The following is a 14,140-nucleotide window of genomic DNA, read 5'->3' as shown; positions in this document are numbered from 1 at the left end:
ACACACATTATGTGTATTTTTGCTGCTTATGCCTATTCCTCATTGTCTCATTGGATGTGATTTATAAAACATTAGAAAAAGATAAAATTATTAAGAGTTTCAAGGCAGTGATAGCAGAGCACTAAATCAAGCATCGGATCCTCTGAGCCTGGGGGTCTGCTGGGATTGCACAGGTTGCAAGCTCACACATCCAGTCTTGCTGTCAACACAATTCCATCTATGACGATGACGCAAGGTCAGAAGATCAAACAGGAGTTCTCTGCTCTATGATGCTTGGACTGAGAGATCGCCTACCCTTCATGTTGCTGGAAGTCCAAACCAGGAAAACAAAACTGATATTCACCAGGAAGGATACATTGACGCGCACATATGCCAGTGGGAACTTGAGCAGGGACCCAGCTGATTTGACCTTCCTGCTCATCCTGTAGGTTTTCTGCACTGGATGGCTTGATTTTTCCTCTTTGTTAATAATAGGGTCAAGGCCAGCCAGGCGCAGTGGCTCACGCCTGTAATCCCTGCACTTTGGCAGGCCAAGGCAGGCGGATCATCTGAGGTCAGGGGTTCAAGACCAGCCTGGTCAGCATGGTGAAACCCCATCTCTACTAAAAATACAAAAAAAATTAGCCAGGCATGGTGGCAGGGGCCTGTAATCCCAGCTACTCATGAGGCTGAGTCAGAAGGATCACTTGAACCTGAGAGGCAGAGATTGCAGTGAGCTGAGATTGTGCCATTGCACTCCAGTCTTGGCAACAAGAGCAAAACTCCTTCTTATAATAATAATAATAATAACAAGGTCAAAGCCAGATGTGGTGGCTCACACCTATAATCCCAGCACTTTAGGAGGCTGAGGCGGGCAGATTGCTTGAGCCTAAGGGTTCGAGACCAGCCTGGGCAACCTGGTGAGACCCCCATCTCTACAAAAAATACAAAAATTAGCTGGGCGTGGTGGTACTTGCCTGTAGTCCCAGCTTCTTGGGAGGCTGAGGTGGGAGAATCGCTTGAGCTCAGGAGGTGGAGGCTGCAGTGAGCCAAGATTGTGCCACTTCACTCCAGCCTCGGTCCCCAAGCAAGAGCTTGTCTCAGAAAACAAATGAATAAAATAAAATAGGGTCAGAAAAGAACAAAGGCCTTCTGGTTGTCTGTCATACCTGGGAACTCAGAAGACAAGATGAGAATACTGGAGAGTGATGGAGAGAGAAGGACCAGGAATATGCTGCGTTGCTTTGCTTTCTGCATGCAACCACACACACCAACTTGGATATGTTGGTTTTCCTACTGTGCGAGTCAGTAGTCAGTTTAGTTTTCTTCTGGTCAATCATTCTTTTTCATTTTATGCCCCAGTATCTTCTACGCATTTCTTCTGAGCATTAAAACTCTTTGGCGCTCAATTCTAAGTTTAGTTTTCCTTGAAAAACCCCCATTTTAGTAAATGTTCCTCATTCTCTTTTAATGAAATTTTTCTGGAACATGGATTGTTTTGGTTTCATTTGTCACTGGCTTCATATTCTCCATTTTGAGAGACAGCAGACTGTAATATTATTAGTAATAATAAAATATTTCTTAAATATTTATTAAATGCTTACTATGTGCCAGGTACAGTGCTAGGCATTTTATATTTATCAACTCATTTTGATGTTCCTAGAAACTTTGTGAGGTTGGTATTATTGTTAAAACTATTTTAAGGGCCTGGGTTCTTCACCCAGGGCTGGAATCAATCCTGGTTCATCCATTTACTACCTGGGAGGCTATGGCCAACTTAACCTCCTCATGCTACTAATAAAGATGTGCCCAAGACTGGGTAATTTACAAAGCAAAGAGGTAAAATGAACTCACAGTTCCACTGAGAGGCTGGGGATACCTCACCATCATGGTGGAAGATGAAGGAAAAGAAAAGGGACATCTTACATGACACAGGCAAGAGGGCATGTGTAGGAGGACTGTGCTTTATAAAACCATCAGATCTCATAAGACTTATTCACTATCATGAGAACAGCATAGGACAGACCCATCCCCATGATTCAATTACCTCTCACCTGGTCCCTCCCATGACATGTGGGAATTATGGGAGTTATAATTCAAGATGAGATTTGGGTGGGGATGCAGCCAAACTGCATCACTCTCTGTGCCCTGGCTTCCTCATTGAATTTAAGTGAACTACTTAAAATATACTTAGAATAAAAACATCACCCTATTTACAACATGAACTGGAACTCTTCCTCCAAAGCTCATTAATTCATAGCTGATCATTTCAGGTCCTGGACTTTGCAGACACCTTTTCAGCTTCCATCTTTGAGTCATCCTGTCATCATCTCAAGACCTCATTTGCTCAGACTTCACTAACAACGGGCTGGTTGAGTCATCTAATTGAATGGCAGAAAACCACTGTTTCCACACCCTCAAATTTATTTTATTAAGTACAAATAAACATCCGATTCATTACAAATGACCTTTTAGAATTTGCAAACAGCCTCATGAGAGCGATATTCACAACCTTGACGGAGAGTATGTATTCAAAATATACCAACAGCTGTACAAAAATTATAATAAATACTCATCTCCTACCAATCAAAGGACTTGGTTTAGGTACAAGTTCAACCAGGATTCAGTTCTGTGACTTTGTATCTCTTATCCCACTTTCCTCCCCTGTGAATTGAGAATAATGTTACTTCTATTTACTTTTTCGGAAATAGTGTGAATCCAAGGAGATAAAGTATGTGGATGGAACTTGGCAACTTAGAAATCAGTGAGTCTGTGACAGGTATTATGATCACCTGTTATAATCTACATATACAACACAAATTGAACATATGAAAGGGTCTTTTCCTGCCATTTTGCCATCTGAAATATTGATTAGATGTCTAGAATGAAGAAATGCTTTAGAACTATTTCTGGCTTGTATTTTCTCGACAAAACCACAGTTCTCTACTTTACCTCATAGACACTATTGCCACCTGTTATATTTACTTCTAGAGTCTAGCTTAATGGTTTCTCTGAAGAAAAAGACCTGGAAATGGATTCTGAGTTCATCTTAAGTAGAACCGAACTTGCTTTTCTTTACAAAATACAAATTCCATTTAGTTGTTAGTTTATTCTTTCAAGAAAGGATGTTTAATCTAATTGGCCCTTTTAGAGTTAAAATTCTTTCCTCAGAGGGCAGAGCAGCCCTTGCTTAATCTTTAGTCCACCAGTTGCACAAAATCATAAAATCACAGTAGTACAGCTGCTCTGAGGCCTTTTATGACCCCGAAAGGGAAGTCATCTCTATACAATAGTGATAATAACAGTATCATCTAACAGCTGAATACTGCTTTAGTTTACTGTGCACTGTAGCTTCGATGTGGTGTCTCTGCCAAAACTGATGTTGAAATTTGTTTCCCAATGTGGCAGTGTTGAGAGGTGGGGCCTAGATGGAGGTTTCTGGGTCATGGGGACAGGATCCTCATGAATAAATTAGTACCCTCCCGTGGGGGAGTTCTCCCTTGCCTGAGAATGGATTCGTTTTTAAGAGCAGGTTGTTAAAGACTCTGGCTTCCTCTGTTTCTCTCTCTTGGGATGTCATCTCTGTACATGCCCACTCCCCTTCTACTTTCTGCCCTGAGCAGAAGCAGTCAGAGGCCCTCCCAAAAGCCAATTAGATGCTAGCATCATGCTTCTTGTATTAGGTTGGTGCAAAAGTAATTGCAGTTTTTGCCATTGAAAGTAATGGCTGTGCAACCCTCCAAGTGTGAAGTGACAGCCTTGCGTGTGATCTTTCTGCCCTCCCCAAGTTTGCATTTTCGACATTAAAGTTTACTTTTTAATTAAAAAAAAAAAAATCCCAGCCAGGCACGGTGGCTCAAGCCTACAATCCCAGCACTTTGGGAGGCCAAGGCAAGTGGATCACCTGAGGTCAGGAGTTCAAGACCAGCCTGGCCAACATGGTGAAACCCCATCTCTACTAAAACTACAAAAATTAGCTGAGTGTGGTAGTGCATGCCGGTAATCCCAGCTACTTGGGAGGCTGAGGCACGAGAATCACTTGAACCAGAGAGGCGGAGGTTGCAGTGAGCCGAGATTACGCCACTGCACTCCAGCCTGGGCGACAGAGTGAGACTCCATCTAAAAAAAAAAAAAAAAAAATCTTAGGTAACCCTGATGGTCTCTGGTCTATCTCATCTCTAAATTTTATTAACTTCTTTATTAGCTTGAGTTTCCATTCATTCTATCTCATCTCCCTGTACTACAGGATATTGAGCAGAGGAAGAAAACATGGGTAAGAATGGATGGGCAGATGTTATGGGCAAAGGTAGATACTGTGAGATAGAATGGGAAGGGGGAAGGTCAGGCTGAAATGATCATTTGGACAGCAGAGATTGCTAGGAAGAGGGCGGCAGAAGATGGAACAGCAATCCACATGATGCAGAACACACATGATAGAAGGAGATATCAGAGTATTGATTAGCAGAGACCTCACTCAAGAAAACAGTATAGGCAGAGCTGCTGGTGGTGTTGTTACAGTGCTTCCCAGGGTACCGTATGGACCTAGGGCTGCAATTTTTAGATAAAACAATCTCTTCAGTATGAACATTAGTCACTCTTAAAGCACATATTCGTTTACTGATCCATTTGTTGTATGCCAGTAGTTCTATGCAGAAACACTCCTCCAACTTCAAATACATTTGCAGATGTTGCTGTGTAAACATATCCTTTATTATATACACACCTCTATTCATACTTCAACCTTTCATTTGGCTGTAAAAGAGTCAAATGATCCTAGGCTCCACGGCAAGGCTATTCCCAGTAATGTTCTCCTGGGTAAAGGCTAAGCCATTGACAAGTGCTCTCCTTATGCCTCTGTATGGTGGGCTGTGCATCCCCTAAATAGTTGTGTGGTTTAGATTAGATCTCCCCAGTTTGTTGATGAGAATGTCAGGTAGGACAGAATCAAAGGCTTACAGAAGTCTAGAGAGATTACATCTATTGCATCCTTTTTATCTACAAGGCCTGTCACTCTATCATAGAAGGAAATTAAATTGGTCTGGCATGATTTGTTCCTCTAAAAGCCGTGTTGGTTGCTACCCAGTCTGTTATGTTCTTCTGGGTGATTGCAAATTGATCATTTTGTTGATTTATCTTCGTAACTTCCCTGGCACTGTGTTTTAGGCTGACCAATATTTCTTCTCCTTTCTTTCAAAGATTGACATTGTATTTGCTTTTTTTCCTCTTCTTTAAGGATTTTTCCTGATGTGCATGCCTTTTTTATTTCTTTATTATAATTGATTGAGGTCTGATGCTATGTTCCAAAAATTCATTTGCATATTTTTTATAATCTGTTATTTGATTAATTTTTAAAATTGGCTTATTTTAGCCTGTTTTCATTCATTTCCTCTACCCCTCTATTTAGTCACTTAGTCAACATTTATTGAGGACCTAGGAGCTGGGAAAACAATGATCAGATAAACAATGAATTATTAAGTCTCTTGTGAAACTAATAGTTAAGTGTGGGAGACATACAAATTAAAGAGATGACTATGATACAGTGTTGAAAGGACTGTAATGGGGTGAGTAAGATGGAACACCTAGAACAGGTATTTACCCCAATCTTGAGTACATCAGGAAAGGCTTCCCACAGCAGTTGATGTGTAAACTGAGTTTTCTTGGCTAAGTACAAGTTAGCAGAAGCCAGATATGGAAAGTGCTGGAGAGAGAGGGCAGGACAGAAAGTAAGGCATTTCAAGCAGAGAAAACAGCATCCACAAAAGTATAGCTGTGAGAGTGACATGGGTTAGGGGATAGCATGGCAGTTCAGCAGGACTAGAGAGAGACTTCTTATGTCAGACACTGGATAGGCAGGCCTGTAATAGAGCTGGAGAATATGGTAGCGGGTGCTCATGAAGTTCTTCAATGCCAACAAAATAAGTATGGGCATCTTCTTGAATGTATAGGAAGCATTCAAACCTCATTCAGTGAATTTTTTGTTTAGTACCTATCATTTTAATGAGATAGATTACCTTAAGGATCAGCAGATATAAAGAAATTTAGGATATATTCTTAATCCCAAAGTGCCTTGCAAACTACTCAAGGAGTGAGAACTTACAGACATAAAACAATTGAATTGCAATATAAGTATTTTGGCTAAAGGCTGAATAAGTCTTTCAGAGAAGCGTTTCTGGGAGTTCAGAGAGACCAGTCTTTGAGGTTGGGTTTATCTATGTTATTTAAATTAACAATGAAGTAAGAAACATCTCTGGGTTTGATCACTTGGATAGAATCCAAACAACATACACTCAAATTATAAATGACCCCATATTCCAATGATTGTTCACTACCAGCCACAAACTTTGTTTGCCAATAATCTTAGTCCTTATTGCCATGGCAATTACTTTAAAAAATGAAGGCAAGTGAAAAAAATGCTACTGCTTTTTTTTGAAAATGATACATTGAATAGCTCAAACCAACTCCCTGGCTGAGAAAAATTAGACTAGCTGGAAAAATATTCTAAAAAGTCTATTTGAATATATTGAAGAGATGACAAATTAGAGATAAATTACTAAACCGAGACCTTGAGGAGGATGGATGTTTAGGGCAATAACTAGAATATTTGGGGGCTTTCCTTTAACCCTGATGTTTTCTTCTCTTCCCTTCCAAGTATGGAGAGATTGAGTGGCACTTTTGACAATCTTTTAGTGCTAAGGCAACAGGTACTGGTTAGCAGGACTCGCTCAAGCTATAGGTATGAGTGAACCACTCTTACTTTAGTTGAGACTCTGAGGGTTGTGTCCTAAGAATACAAATAAACAAAGAGTAGGCCTTATAACTAGAAAAGCTCAGCTTTTTACCATTGCAATCCTTAATATTAGAGTAAGGGTTTCCTGCAGTATTAATGCTTCCAGGTATCTTGCACACTCAAGAAATATAGAACCTTTCTGAAGGAAGATAAAATAGATCTTCGTCTTAAATTTTGTCTAGAATAATCATAGCATGAGGAAGCAAGACAATACGAAAGAAAACCTGCAGAAAGATCCAATAACAGAAAAGGACCCACAGGATCCCCAGATACTGGAACATTCACACATAAACAACAAAGGAGCTCCCCTATGTTCTATATTCAGGAAGATAAAAGATAATTAATAATCTTATTAGAGGACTAGAAAGTCTAACAAGAACTAACATGAAAATTCTAGAATTGAAATAAAGTAATTGAAAATGTGTATATGTGGTTTTAATAACAAGTTAGATTTAGGTTAAATAGAAGATAAGATGCAGCTAAAAAAAAGATTAAAAAGGTTATGAATTAAGAAGCCCTATGGAGTCCAAGCAGTATGAGTAAAAAGAAAACCACACTTAAGTGTATTATAAAAAATCTTACCACCAGAAGCCAGAAGGGGGAAAAAGGCATATTGCTTTTAAAGGAGTAATAATGGGCTAATGACTGACTTCTCAATAGAAAAGAAAGTCAGAAGACAATAGAGTAATATATTTAAATTGCTGAAGAAAAAAAAAACCCTGACAATCCAGACTTTTATACCTAGTGAAAGTATCCTTTAGGAATGAAACATATTTTGAGACAGAAATGATAATAATTCATTATTTGTTGACCAGCAGTAATGAAAATACTAAACATTTTTCTCTAATTAGATAGAAATTGACTCTAGAGTGAGGTCAGAAATTAAGGAAGAAACAGAGAGCAAACAAGGGAGCCAATGGGAGTATATATTCAACATTGGCTGATTGAAATAATAGTTATGCCTTAGGAGTATTAAAAGTATGTGGAAATCAAATACATGATAGCAATGTCACTTAAGTTGGGAGGTGATAAAGTTAAAAGGTTTTCAGGTCATTGCATTGTCTAGAAAGAATTGTAAAAGTATCAATTATGTTAGACTTTGATAAGTCAACCATGCATAGTAGAATGTTTAATGTAACCAACAGAAGATGTGTAAAAGACAGTATATCTTGGTGAACTTGAAAACACAGCAATGGAAATGACCAAAAATAAAATACAGAGACAAAGCTGAAAAAGAAAGCATAAAGGATCGATAGTTAGTGGGACAGTTAAAAGAGGCTAATATACACACAGTCTCTTATGAAGGGGAAGAGTGGGGGAAAACTATGTGAAATATAAAAGTAGAAAATTTTTCTAATTTGATAAAAACTATAAACAGAAACTCAAGAAGTGTAAGAAATCCTAATTATGAGAAACATTAAGAAAACAACCCCTAATCACATCACATTCAAGTTGCTGGAAACCACTGATAAAGAGAAAATCTTAAAAGTGATAGGAGGAAAAAAAATATAATTACAAAGAATCTATGATACGAATGATGACAAATTTCTGCTTAGAAACAATCCAAGTGAGGAGACAGTGGAGTAACATCTTCAAATTAATAAAAATCTTCCATTTTAGAATTCCACATTCAGCAAAATTATACTTCAAAAACAAAGGCAAAATTAAGTTTTTTTCCAGACATAGGAAATCTGTAAGACTTTATTCCTATTTGGTGAATGCTAAAGGTAATCCTTCAAGCAAAAGGAAAATGATGCCAGTTAAAACTCTGGATCTGTATTACACACACACACACACACACACACACACAAATAGCACCAGAAATGATAACTATGAGGATAAATTTAAAAATATTTTTCCTATTATTTTAATGTCTTTAAAATATAATTGTGCAAGAAAGAAATAAAAATGTGTTGTATGATAGCATATATAGAAGTAAAACAAATGGCAACAACAGTAAAAAGGGTACAAAGAAACAAGAAAGAGGGCACTTGTAATGTTCTTGTATTTTAAAGGCAGTAGTATAATATTACTTGAATTTAGACTATGATAAGCTGAAGAGCCATGCTATACACTGTAGGGCAATCACAAAAATAAAACATCAAAGAATTTTAGCTAATTAGTCAACAAAGATAATAAAATTGAATAATTAAGAAGTATTCAATCTAAAAGAAGGCAGGCTTAGCATAGTGGCTCACACCTGTAATCCCAGAACTTTGGGAAGCTGAGGCAGGAGGACTGTTTGAGGTCAGGAGTTTAAGACTAGCCTGGGCTACATAACAAGACTCCATCTCAACAAAAAGATAAAAAGTTAGCTGGGTGGTGGCATGTGCCCGTAATTTAAGCTACTTGGGAGGCTGAGGTGGGAGGATTACTTAAATCCAAAAATTTGAGGTGAGCTGTGATCATGTCACTGCACTCCAGCCTGGGCATCTCCATCTCAAAAAAAAAAAAAAAAAAATTAGCTGGGCATGGTGGTGCATGCCTGTAATCCCAGCTACTTGGGAGGCTGAGTCAGGAGAATTGTTTGAACCTGGAAGGTGGAGGTTGCAGTGAGCCAAGTGCACGTCATTGCACTCCAACCTGGGCAACAAAGCGAGACTCCATCTCAAAAACAAAAACCAAATAAAAGGCAAAAGAACAAAAAGAAAGAAAGAAAAAGAAAACGAGAACAAAGAATAGATTATACAAGTAGAAAACAAATCAAAACACAGGAGACTTAATCCTCCCATAGCAATAACCACATGAAATGTAAATGTTATAAATACCCCAATTAAAAGGCAGTGACTATTAAGTAAGATTTTAAAAAGCAAGACTCAACTATATTCTGCCTATGTGAAGCCAACTTTTAATATAAAAACACAAATAAGCTAAAAGTAAAATAATATAAAAAATTCAACATTAACATTAGTCAGAAGAAAATGAAAATGATGATATTAATATCAGAAAAAACAAAATCCAGAAAAGACTAAAGATTTAAAGAATAGTTTTATAATGACATAAGGATCAATTTATGAAGATATAACATTATAAACATTTTTTGAACCTATTGAAACTGCTTCAAACTATATAAAGTACAAATAAATAAACTTGTAAAAATAAATAGATAAGTTCATAAATTTTATTCAGATATATCAATTATTGGTAGAATAGGTGGAAAAAATGAGTAAAATTGAAGACTTTAACAGTACTACCAATCCACTTTCACAGTCAACCAATCTACTTTATATAAAGTCGACTATATTTCTACAGTCAACTAATCAACCTAATGACAGTTTCAGAAAACTCTATCAAAAAACAAAAGAATACACATTTTTTTTTTCAAGGGGCCTAGAACATATTTACCAAATAGATCATATGCTGGGAATAAACACACTTTTAAAAGTGTACAAGGATTGCAATCATACAAAGTATATTTTCTGACAGCATTGAAACTAAAATGAACAGAAAGATCTTTGGAAAATTCTCAAATATTAAGAAACCAAAGAATACACTCCTAAATTGCTGTTGGGTCAAATAGAAAATCAAAAAGGAAATAGAAAAAACGTTGAATTTAATTAAAATGACAACACAAGATATAAAAATTTGTGGGATGCTACCAAAGAATAATTTAGAGGGAAATTTATAGCACTGAGCAACACATTAGAAAAGAGGAAAGATCACAGATCAGTGACCTTAGCTTCTAAATTAAGAAACTAGAAAAGGAAAAGGAAATAAAACTTAAAGTAAGCTCAAAATAAAAAACAAATCAATGAAACAAAAAAAAAAAAAGGAAAAAAAGCAATAGAGAAAAATGAATAAAACCAAATGCTGGTCCTTTGAGAAGATTAATAACACTCATATAAACCTCTATTTGTACTGATTAGGAAATAAAGAGAGAAGACACAAAATATCAATATAATGAATAACAAAAGTGACATCTCTTTAGGTTCTACATACATTAAAAGAAAAATAAGAAAACCTTATGAAACATCTTAAGTCATTAATTCTGACCTCTTAGATGAAAGAAACAAATCCTTGCAAGACTACCAAAGTTCACTAATAAAGATATAATCTCTATATGCCTTTATTTGTTAAATAAATTTATTTTGTGGTTAAAAAATCTTCACCTTTAAAAATCCTACGGACAGCATCATGTTTAGTGGTAAAACACTGATTTTGTTTCCCCCAAAGATTAAGAACAAGGCAAAGACTTCCACTCTTAACACCTTGATTCAACATCGTAATGGAGGTTCTAGTCAATGCAATAGGCAAGAAAAGGGAAAAGCATTCCTTTGGTAGAGAGAAACAGAGAGGATGCCAGTAACTGTTCTTATAAGGGCACTAATTTTATTGGATCAGGATACCACCTGCATGACCTCACTTAACGTTAATTACCTGCAAATATAGTCACATTTGAAGTTAGAGTTTTAGCACATAAATTTGGTGGGGTTTGGGGAGAGACACAATTTAGTCCATAGCACCTAGGGTTAGACAAAATGTATTAGCTACAATGCCAAGAACATGATATATTAAAAAAAGAATAAACCATAAACTATCAAGGATCTAGAACCAGAAATCCCACTTGACCCAGCAATTCCATTACTCTTTATATACCCAAAAGATTATAAAGCATTCTACTATAAAGACACATGCACACGTATATTTGTTGAGGCACTGTTCACTATAGCAAAGACTTGCAACCAACCCAGATGCCTATCAATGATAGACTGGATAAAGAAAATGTGGCAAATATACACCATGGAATACTATGCAACCATGAAAAAGGATAAGTTTATGTCCTTTGCAGGGACATGGATGAAACTGGAAACCATCATTCTCAGCAAAGTAACACAAAAACAGAAAACCAAACACAGCATGTTCTCCCTCATAAGTGGGAGAGGAACAATGGGAACACATGGACACAGGGAGGGGAACATCACACAACAGGGCCTGTTGGGGGATGGGGGGCGAGGGAGGGAAAGCATTAGGAGAAATACCTAATGTAGATGATGGGATGATGGGCGCAGCAAACCACCATGGCACGTGGATACCTATGTAACAAACCTGCACGTTCTGCACATCTATCCCAGAACTTGAAGTATAGTAAAAAAAAATTTTTAAAAAGGAAAAAAACAAGCTACAGATTGGAAAAGGAGATTTTTCAAATCATGTCTCTGATAAAAGTCTTATATTTAGAATATATAAAAAAACTATCAAAATTCAACAATGAGAAACTAAAGCATCCAATAAAACAAAATAGGCAAATGACTCGAACAGCTATTTCACCAAAGAAGATATACAGATGGGAAATTAAAAAAAGGAAAGGATGCTCCACATTATTAATTATTAGAGAATTGGAAAGTAAAGCCTCAATTATTAATAGATACAACTCCACTGATTAGACCTATTACAGTATCTAAAATCGGCTAGGTACAGTAGATCATGCCTGTAATCCCAGCAAACTCAAAACTGAGGCAGGAGGATTGCTTGAGCCCAGGAGTTTAAGACCATCCCTAGAGACAGGGATTCCTAGTTAGGTGTGGTGGTGCACACCTGTGGTCCCAACTACTCGGGAGACTGAAGTAGGAGGATCACTTGGGCCTGGGAGGTTGAGGCTGCAGTGAGCCATGATTATACCACTGTACTCCAGCCTGGATGACAGAGAGACATCTGTCTCAAAAATAAATGAATAAAAGAAAAGACAGTGCATGAACTTGAATCAGTGAAAACCCTGGTGCACTGCTTGTGGAAATATAAAATAATAATATGCAAAAACAGTTTGATGATGTTTTTAAAAAGTTAAACATATACCTATTGTGTACTCTAGCCATTCCACTTACAGGTGTTTATACATGAACAAATTAAATCATATGTCCAAACAAAGACTGTCCACAAATGTTCATAGCAGCTTTATCTGTAATACTGTCAAACTGGAAACAACTCAAATACATATCAACAGATAATGAATAGTGAAATTGTGATACATCCAGACAACAGAATACCCCTTAATGACAAAATGAGTAATCTTTAACACATGCAATAGCATGGAAGACTCTCAATGATGAGTGAAAGAAGTCAGACAAAAATGTACATACCGTATGACTCCATTCATAATAGAATTCTAGAAAATGAAAACTAATCCGTAGTTCAAAAAGCAATTCAGTACTTGACTGGGAGCAGAGGGTCATGGGGAAAGGTTGGAGGGTTACAAAAGGTCACAAGGAAACTTTTGGGTGTGATGGATGTGTTCACTATCTTGATTTTGTGATGGTCTCTTGGGTGTATACGTATGTCAATACTACTCAAATAGTACATTTTAAATATGTGTACTTTACTGTATGTAAAATACACTTTAATAAAGCTATTAAAAGTCAATATATAAGAAATGGAATATAAAATTTTAAAAATATACCGTTTACAATAGCATTAAATAACATGAAATATATCAAAGTAAGTTTGATCAAATATGTGAAAGTTCTCACTGGAAACTTTAAAAAATCTATCGAGAAAAATTAAACATACAATACATACTGGGACATATCATCAAAAGATGTCAAAAATGTCAACTGTCTCCAATTTTAATCAAACCACAAACTCTGTGTTTATGACTGTGTGTGTGTGTGAGAGAGAGAGAGAAAGAGGGAGAGACGGAGAGATTCTAAATGGATTGTAAAAATAAAAGAAAGATCAAGAATTGAACTATCTGAAGAAGTGCCAGATGGGAGAATTTGCTCTAGTAAATATCAAGACATCTTTAAGACGGTATAATATTGCCAAAAGGCTTGTATTAGTTCGTTTTCATGCTGCTAATAAAGACATACCTGAGACTGGGCAATTTACGGAAGAAAGAGGTTTAATGGACTTATAGTTCCACGTGGCTAGGGAGGCCTCACAGCCATGGTGGAAGGCAAGGAAGAGCAAGTCACATCTTACATGGATGGCAACAGGCAAAGAGAGAGAGCTTGTGCAGGGAAATTCCCATTTTTTTTTTTTTTTTTTTTTTTTTTTTGAGACGGAGTCTCGCTCTGCCCCGCCCAGGCTGGAGTGCAGTGGCCGGGTCTCAGCTCACTGCAAGCTCCGCCTCCTGGGTTTACGCCATTCTCCTGCCTCAGCCTCCCAAGCAGCTGGGACTACAGGCGCCCGCCACGTCGCCCGGCTAGTTTTTTTTTTGTATTTTTAGTAGAGACGGGGTTTCACCATGTTAGCCAGGATGGTCTCGATCTCCTGACCTCGTGATCCGCCCGTCTCGGCCTCCCAAAGTGCTGGGATTACAGGCTTGAGCCACCGCGCCCGGCCGGAAATTCCCATTTTTAAAACCATCAGATCTCATGCGACTTATCAACTATTGCAAGAACTGCATGGGAAAGACCTGCTCCCATGATTCAATTAACT

At 37.4% G+C, this 14,140-nt stretch overlaps 1 pseudogene; it reads left to right on the top strand.

Moving 5' to 3' along the window:
* The first annotated feature begins 225 nt into the window (after positions 1-225).
* The window catches only part of LOC117082800, a 159,719-nt pseudogene continuing 145,804 nt past the window's right edge, over positions 226-14,140 (top strand).

This window comes from Trachypithecus francoisi, unplaced genomic scaffold (assembly GCF_009764315.1).
Source record: "Trachypithecus francoisi isolate TF-2019V2 unplaced genomic scaffold, Tfra_2.0 Lachesis_group9, whole genome shotgun sequence".
In the NCBI taxonomy this organism is placed as follows: Eukaryota; Metazoa; Chordata; class Mammalia; order Primates; family Cercopithecidae; genus Trachypithecus; species Trachypithecus francoisi.
This window is presented reverse-complemented; position numbering and strand designations above follow the sequence as displayed.